Here is a 9,025-nt window from a genome sequence, read left to right on the forward strand (position 1 = left end):
CTCTTTTTTTTCACATGTAACTCATTTTTTTTCACTCAAAACTTACATGCTTAATCAAGGGCACTCAACTTCAACCTTTATTGGGTAAAGTATTAATTTTCCTGGATACATTTCAAGTACATGATGCTAAACATATTGCATCTCTCAAACTAAGCGAGGTTGTGTTTTTGTCCCATGATTTCACTAGAATAAAGGAGGCCACAAATGCATTATAACGTATATTGGCTCAACTAAACATTTGGGTCTTCATGCAATCATCAAACATAACAGTATCATGGAATCCTAATTGCTTTACCAAAATTTTCTAAATCAATCCTAGCAATTTTAATGCAAACTTTTCAAAATTATACCTTAATTAGGATTCTAATGTAACTAATATGATCAACCCCTACCCCACACTTAATTTATGCAATGCCCTCATTGCATATTATGCATGATAAAGAAAATGACAAAGTAAAGAGGGAATTAGAGCAAACTCCCCCGTGATAGTGGTTGTGAGGTTGACGTTCTTCATTTGAAGCTCCATCTTCAATTGACTTTAGACATGGGAACAGCTCATCCATACCTTGAGTGTCATTCGTCTTGTGTGGTACAGCTCTAATTGTGAAGGAAAAGTCTCAGAAAATGCTCTGAAAATGATCTTCAAAGAATACAACCAATGGCTATGTCAAATGTTATCAAATCATCAACTTGATAGTATAAGAATGAGCAAGTCGTCGATTAGGTATGGGAACTTGCCGAGTTATAGTGTAATTGGCAGAAAAGTTGTGGTTTTTAACTTAGACTCGGCGAGTAGACCGTTGAGTGAAAAAAATTATTCTACCCAAGTCCATTTCTGATGTATTTGGGGAATATTAAACTAATATTTTCGCTCATTTTACTTCAGTAAATAATCAATTACTAACTCCTCTCTCAATCAAACTCATCACGTGACTTAAAACTTCGTTTTCTCTCTCGCCTAGACTCGATTTTTGACTTGGTTAGCCTTGACTCTAGACCTTGCATGCATCCCTTAACCTCAACTGAAAAGATAAAAAACAAAACAAAAATGATAGGAAAGGAAAACAATAAAATTCCTACTTAATCCTAACTACTTAAAGTTTAAACATCAACCAAACACACAAAAAAATTCTTTAATCAAACCAAACAAATAAAAATCAAAAGATATCAATCTTCATCTTCATCTTCATCTCCTCCAACTCCGCTTCCTCCAACTTGATTTTGATGTTGACTAATTCGCTCATCCCAGCTTTGCACATAAGGGTACCTCGATCCATCTCTTGGCGCAAGATTCAACTGATTGAACAAGTGAACAAATGGCTAATTTTGATAATTCATGCTGCTCTCGAGGTCATCTTGGTACTTATGGAGTTCCATATTGTACCAATCCAGAAGGATTTCATCATCAACCGGGATTACCGTCTCTTCTTTTCAGACATGTCCTCTTTGTGGCCTCTTCAACGTCCTGGTTTCTCAGTACAAAAACCTCATCCTCATTCAGAATACCAATGTGTCCCCCACCATAGTCTTCTATGATTCTTGCCCTACTATATAGTGTGATGCTAAAAGATGGTGTGGGTACCGCTATTAAAAAGTTTCCAAGCCCCCTTTCCAAGATACCATAAGACCTCGCCAACCGAGTCATGAACATTCCACCATTAATTTTGGACGTGACTCTGTCTTTAATCACCCCTTTCCCCAAGTTTTTTTCCCAAACATTAAGGGATGTTGCAAAACACATCTGGTGTAATAATATTCCATAAGTAAAAGACATTAAGGTTCGAAACCTTGTCATCATCATTGCGTATGTTTATGGAGCATGCAATAAGACGATGGATCAAATGGTGGATGGGTGAGCGGATACTTCCCTCCTGGGCGGAAGATGGAATATACACCCGGTTGGCAATAGTATTCCACCAAGTAGAAGCAACTACACCATCGGGTAAATCTCTATGGTAGTGCTTCAAAAAAGTACCAAACTCTTCAGTCATGACCAAAGATTGGTCATAAATATCTATCCTCCATGATAATTCGGCAATGTTGTATTGTTGAACCTCCCCACCAAGATAGAAAGTGAGGGCATTAGGGTTATAAATGTGATCACCTCCGCGAAAGACAACGGTAGAGAAAAACTCCCATCAAAGTTCTTGATATACTAGCTCTTGGATATGGAAGAGTCGGTTCTACCCTTCACAAGTAAGAGACACTCCTTCCCATTCTCAATTCTTTATTACATATGGACCTAATTCTTCTTCTAGCCCCGCTTGCCCTATCTAGGTCCAATCAATTTCATAGGGTACATATATCTCCTTTCTCTTAAGTGCCTCAAACTTGTGCTTAGCATGGGCTAGTAATGATTTGGAAGTGATTTGCGGGAAGTTTAACCATGGGATGTACCCATGGCTGCTTCCTCTTGAACCCTGACCTCGTCTAGACATTTCCTGCAACATAACACAAGAAATAATAACACCACAAACACACATAAATGTTAAATAACAAAAATATGGTCTTCTGCAACACGGAATCATCGAGTCCATGAACAAACTCGACGAGTTGAATGAACATTGCGAGTCTAAGTTCTGATTTTGAGCAAATCATCCATCAAAACTCCAAATTTGTTCCAGGGGTTTGTTCAGGGATGTCTATCAAGCATTAATTCACAAGAAATTTTAATAAAAACACTCTAATTTGACAAGAAATAGAAACCCTAAAGTCCAAGTCCAGTCAAAATCGGAATGTTGCACAAATTAAGGTCATAATGCTACCAAAGATTAGAACTTTAACAAGTTTGTAAGTGAAAAATGTTACCTTTTGGTTGGCATTGAGAGAAATCACAAGAAAATTGAGATGAAAGTTTGAGACGAAACTTGCTCGTTAAGAGGTTGTGGATGATAAATGATATTGTGTTTTTACTATTAGGGTTAAAACCCTGATTTACAGAATGTAAAAATATATTTTTTTTCTGGCTAAACATGGACTCGCCGAGTAGGGGTACCTACTCACCAAGTAGATACACGAATCTACAAAATATCATTATTTTTCAAATGGACTCGCCGAGTAGATAAATGGAATCAACGAGTTTTTCAATATGTTTGAAATTTTTTTGAGTTCTTTATTTTTATGCCATCATACCCCACACTTGAGCCTTGCTTGCCCTCAAGCAATCATTTTAATCAAAGATGAATATTGAAAAAGACAAATCATCAAAAAATGAAAAATGAAAAAAGAAAGCAAACTCTTAGATCGGGTTGCCTTTCGGAAGCGCTTCTTTTTGAGAAGTCATTAGTTGGACTCCTTCCCGCTCTACGTTTCAGTGTTTTTTTTTCCAAATCTAGCCCTTCTTCAAGACCTTCATCTTTTAGCATTCCTTCTTCATATTTCTTCACCCGATGCCTATTAACCTTGAAAAGGGTTCCATCTTTTGATATAAGCTCGATAGCTCCATGTGGGAAAACTTGTTTAACCATAAAGGCCCATCCCACCTTGTTTTTAGCTTGCCCGAGAAAAGCTTTAACCTTGAATTGAAGAGTTACACCTTTTGTCCTTCATGAAAATCCTTATTACCCTTTAGTCTCATGTCATGCCATTTCTTCGTCTTCTTTTTTATGTTAATGAATTTTAGTATGCTTCATTTCGAAGTTCTTCAAGAGCATTCATTTGCATTAACCGGTTGGTACGAAGTTCAACTATCTAAAAATTACACATCTTTAAAGCCCAAAATACTTTATGCTCTATTTCAATCGGAAAGTGATCATTTTTTTCCCATAAACTAACCTATATGGTGTAATACCAATAGGTGTTTTAAAAGCTGTTCGAAAAGCCCAAAGTGCATCATCAAGCTTATTCGACCATCCTTTCTATTTCACCTAACAGATCTCTCCAAAATTCTTTTTAATGCCTGATTTGTCACTTCAGTTGTCCACTTTTTTGTGGATGATAAGTTGTCGAAAAGCTATGGTGTACACCATATCTTTTTAACACCTTAGCTAATTGATCATTTGCAAAGTGAGTGCCCCGCTATCACCAAAAGACATTCTTTAGGAGAGTCATCTCCAATCTCGTTTTCCTCTAATTCTTCCAAATGCGGGTTCTCTAATCTTGATAAATGATCAACAACCACGTTTTCCATTCCCTTTTTATCTCTTATTTCAATATCAAATTCTTGTAGAAGTAAGACCCAACTTATCAATCTTGGTTTTGCATCTTGTTTAGCAAATGGATACTTTAGGGCAGAATGCTCGGTGAAAACAATTGTCTTGGACAAGACTAAATAGGGTCGGAATTTATCAAAAGCATATACGACTACTAGCAACTCTTTCTCGGTAGTAGTATAGATTTCTTGAGTCGGGTTCAAAGTTTTACTTGCATAATATATAGGCTGAAAATATTTGTAAAACATTCTTTGTCCCAAAACGGCTCATATCGCGTAGTCACTAGCATCACACATTAGCTCGAAAAGAAGATTGTAATTTGGGGCTATCATTATAGGAGTAGTGGTCAACCTTTCTTTTATTAACCGAAATGCTTCATGACATTCTTTATAGAAATTGAATGGAGCTTCCCTCAAAAGAAGTTGAGTCAAAGGCCTAGTGATCTTTGAAAAGTCTTTAATGAAGCGACAATAAAATCCCCATGGACAAGAAAGCTCCTTACCCCTTTCACATTTGTTGGAGGTGGTAACTTATCTATTGTGTCAACTTTTTCTCTATCTACCTCGATCCCCAACCTTGAAACCTCTTGTCCTAAAACAATCCATTCATTTACCATGAAGTGACACTTTTCCCAATTTAGTACTAGGTTTGTCTTCTCGCATCTTGCTAACATTATATCTAAGTTGGATAAGCAATGTTCAAAAGAGGATCCAAAAACCGAGAAGTCATCCATGAAAACCTCCATAAAATTTTCGATCATGTCATGGAAGATAGCCATCGTGCACCTTTGGAATGTAGTAGGTGCATTGCATAACCTGAAAGGCATGCATTTGTATGCAAAATTACCACTTGAGCATGTAAAAGTGGTCTTCTTTCTTGATATTATGGGTCAATTGGAATTTAAAAATACCCTGAGAAACCATCGAGAATACAATAGTATAGGTGACCAAAAAGCCTTTCAAGCATTTGATCAATAAATGGCAACGGGAAGTGATCCTTGCATGTAGCATCATTAAGCTTTTTGTAGTCGATGCAAATGCGCCACCTGGTTACTGTTCTTGTTAGAATTAACATGTTATCATCATTGGTAACCACCGTCATTCCTCCTTTCTTCGGTACCACTTGCACCGGACTTACCCATGGGCTATCATAGATTGAGTAAATGATACCTGCATCTAATATTTTAACCACCTCATTTTTCACCACTTCTTGCATATTTTGGTTAAGTCTTCTTTGGCGTTGAACTACATGTTTAGCTCTGTCTTCTAGGTTAATCTTATGAGAACAATAGGTTGGACTTATCCCTTTGATATCGGTTATCTTCCATGATATAGCACCTTGTCTTTTCTTTAGTACTCCCACAAGGCTTTCTTTTTCATGTTTAGCTAGATCAGAAGCTATAATTACTGGTTTTTGTTGGCCATCTTCAAGAAATGCATACTCCAGATGATCGGGTAGAATTTTCAGTTCAGATTTCGTGTTCTGTATGTTGAACACGTTGAGTCCAGTGAGTGGACTTGTCGAGTCCCAAGAAAAATTCACGACTGGTCGAGTTTTTTCAAGTGGACCCATCGAGTCGGTGGATGCTACTCCGTGAGTCAGGCTTTCAACACTTCTGATTAATTCATTATATTCATCTTCCTCGAGAAATCTCTCTATCTCCATCAGGTCTCTTTCAGCATCAAATTCATCCTCAAAGGTAGCGGTGGACTTGTTTGGCATGTCTACTTTCCATTTTTCCATTAATTCTTCCAACATCTCAACTGAAAACGTCGTGTCATAAATATACCTTGCATGTTTCATTGCTTGATCAACTCCAAATGTAAGTAAATCGTCTCCAACCCGGAGGGTAAGTTTTGAATCTTGCATGTCTACTATAGCACTTGCAGTGTTGAGGAAAGGTCTTCCAAGTATGATCGGGACTTGAGGGTCTGCTTCCATGTTTACTACTATGAAGTACGTGGGGAACACCAACTTATCAACTTTCACCAATAGATCTTCGCATATTCCCCTTGGAAATGTCACCATTTTATTTGTTAAGTGAACTCCCATTTGGATTGGCCTTGGCTCTGTCAGATTTAATTTCTTGAAGAATGAACATGGCACGAGGTTAACACTTTCCCCTGAATCGGCTAATGCATGTATAGTTGATAAATTTCCGAATTGACAAGGCAAGGTCAAACTTCTTGGATCACCCTTCTTCTTACGTAATTTGTTCAACATGGCAGCTGAACTATTTTCATTTATGACCACCTTATTCACCTCTTCCATCTTCTTTCTATTCGTATGAAGCTCCTTTAGGAATTTGGCATATTTAGGCATTTGTGCAACCGCCTCGATGAATGGCATATTAATTTGAAGGGACTTTATGTATTCCAGGAACTTTCGATTATCAACATCATTCTTTTCTTGTTTGGCTCAATCTGGAAATGGCAATGGAGGCTGGTACGGTTTAATGTGAGGCTTATTTTTCTGTTCAGGTGGAGGACTCGTCGAGTCCATATCTGAGACTAAGTGAGTCAAATTGGGAAATTGCAAATTTTCGGTTTCTTCTTCTTCGTCTTGCACCAACTTAGGATCTTCATTCTGAATAGGGGCCAGAGGAGTTATAATCTTCCCACTGCTAGTTGTCATGATGCTTATATGTGCGCCTTTCAGATTGTTTTCGGTATTACTAGGAAGTTCACCCGGTCGTCTCTAATTTACTTGTAATGCAAGTTAGCCCATCTGTTCTTTAATATTAAGAATGGAAGCTTACTAATTCCTAAGTAATCTTTCCAGGTCTTTCATCATTATTTGGTGCTCTTTCATTAAATTTTGTTGCTCTTTAATTGCAGCATCAATATCGTTGTGCCTTTTCTCGGATGCAACTGCAAATCTCGTAAGCATATCTTTAAAGTCTGACTTCTTTTCTTGCACCTATTCCTCTTTTTGATAAAAACCACTTCCTTTTTGTTTATACTTTTCCTCCTTAACTTTCTTGTACTCATCACAGGGTAGCCATTATTTCTTGGGTTTGCGCCAATCATCATATCTATCACCGCTTGGGTAACACACTTGTACTTTTCGGTTCCCGTTCTCATCAAGGTCATATAATTTAGTAAGGTGGGCCCCCCCTACACTTTTCACATCCCACTCTAATAGCATGGATGGATTGGTCCATCTTAGTCATTCTTCTATCCATGCTTTCCAAATTTTCCATCATTGTCGCCATGTCATCCGAAATAGCATTCACCATTCCTCTAGTTTAGTCATTTCTTGGGTTATGATATTCTCTATAGTGTTTAGAGAATTCTTCAATTAGTTCTTTTATCACCTAGGGTGGCTTCTTTGTGAGTGGTCCTTGGGAATCAAGGAGCTGCCTAGTGGTTACATTCACTCCATCATAGAAAATAGAGACTTCTTGTTGACTGTTTAGATCATGGTGTGGGTAGTTCCTTAGTAAGATTTTGTATCTCTCCCATGCTTCATAAAGTGACTCTCCATCTTGTTGCTTAGAATTAGCTATGGATTTCTTCAATTTTGCTATTTTTGAGGGAGGGCAGAATTGATCAATAAATTCTTCACGCATTTTAGCCCAAGTAGTGATGGATCCTGGAGGGAGTGATTTCAACCAATCTTTCGCGGCTCCCTTAAATGTGATCGGTAACATACGCATCAAAACAATATCATGGGTCACATTAGGAACATTGAAGTAGTCAGCTATGTCATTGACCTCGTCTATATGCTTGTATGCATCTTTGTGATCTTTTCCGAAGAACGGGATTTCCTTAAGTTTGGCAAGTATGTGGCCTTTAAGTTCAAAGTTGGCAGTTGTAGGAATCGCGGTTTGCACGAGTATTGGGCCCGTATCATCACACATCCTTTTCTTCCATTCACCCATGGGAACTTCATCGATGTTAGCCATGGTGTTAGCTGGTTCGCCTTTAAAGTTGCTTTCTTCTTCGGATTCAAAGTCGTAATCAGTTACTTTTGGAATTGCATTTTTTTCAAAGTTTTCAAATGTGCTTTCCTTGCTCTTTTGACTGATAGACTCTCCCATTCTCTTGTTTTTCTTCTTCCCAAAGACTGATCTAAGGTCTTTGAAAGGTGATTTCCTTGACGGGTTAGCGTCTTCAATGGCTTTGTCTTTGTTCTTTCTAAGAGCGGATTTCGGATTTTCATACGGAGGAACCAGATGCGTATTTGAAGTAATTCCTGCAATCAAAACAAGAAACACGTGTAAAAAGAAAAAAAATGTAATAAAAATGAAACTAGAAAACTGCCTTCGACTCGCCGAGTACCTGTGAATGGACTCGACGAGTTCGAGGGAAAAATAGAAAAAAAATATAACAAAATCCTAAAAACAGAAAAACTTAATAATTAAACCTATTAACTAGATTACTAAAGCAGTAACTTTGTGCAAGATAAATCTCACACAAAGGATCGATAACACTAGCAATTAAAATTAATTTTTGAACTGTTCCCCGACAGCAATGCCAAAAACTTAATGTGTATATAAATGCACTAGTTTTAGTCCTACTTGTGACAACCTGAAATTTCCCATACTAATCAAACCATTTCAATCCAATAGAAGTAGAGCAGTTACAATGAAAATTCAGACTTAGAATATAAGTTTGGCAGTTTCAGGGTTTTACACCAAAAAGAGGTATTAGGAGAGTGGTTGCACTAGGATTTTGTGCAACACTGTAAATTCCATTACCCTAGAATCATTAGAATCCATTCCGATATTAGAAATATTTTCTGCCAAAAATCTCAGGACTATAAATAGAATTCTGAACCAAATTGGTTCATTAGTTGAATTCTATTTAGAGAAAAGCCCATTTCTCTCTCACAGATCTTTGGGTTTTCATCCCAGAGTGTGAGTCTACTTC

The 9,025-nt window shown here is 37.5% G+C and overlaps 1 non-coding gene across 1 annotated transcript; it reads left to right on the top strand.

Annotated features, from left to right (window-relative positions):
• The first annotated feature begins 7,567 nt into the window (after positions 1–7,567).
• Positions 7,568–7,674, top strand: LOC145044693 (small nucleolar RNA R71). Its single transcript, XR_013681638.1, has one exon. It is a non-coding gene; the product is annotated as a small nucleolar RNA R71 (small nucleolar RNA).
• The last annotated feature ends 1,351 nt before the right edge of the window (positions 7,675–9,025 follow it).

This window comes from Lactuca saligna, chromosome 4 (assembly GCF_052625555.1).
Source record: "Lactuca saligna cultivar CGN05327 chromosome 4, ASM5262555v1, whole genome shotgun sequence".
Taxonomy (NCBI): domain Eukaryota; kingdom Viridiplantae; phylum Streptophyta; class Magnoliopsida; order Asterales; family Asteraceae; genus Lactuca; species Lactuca saligna.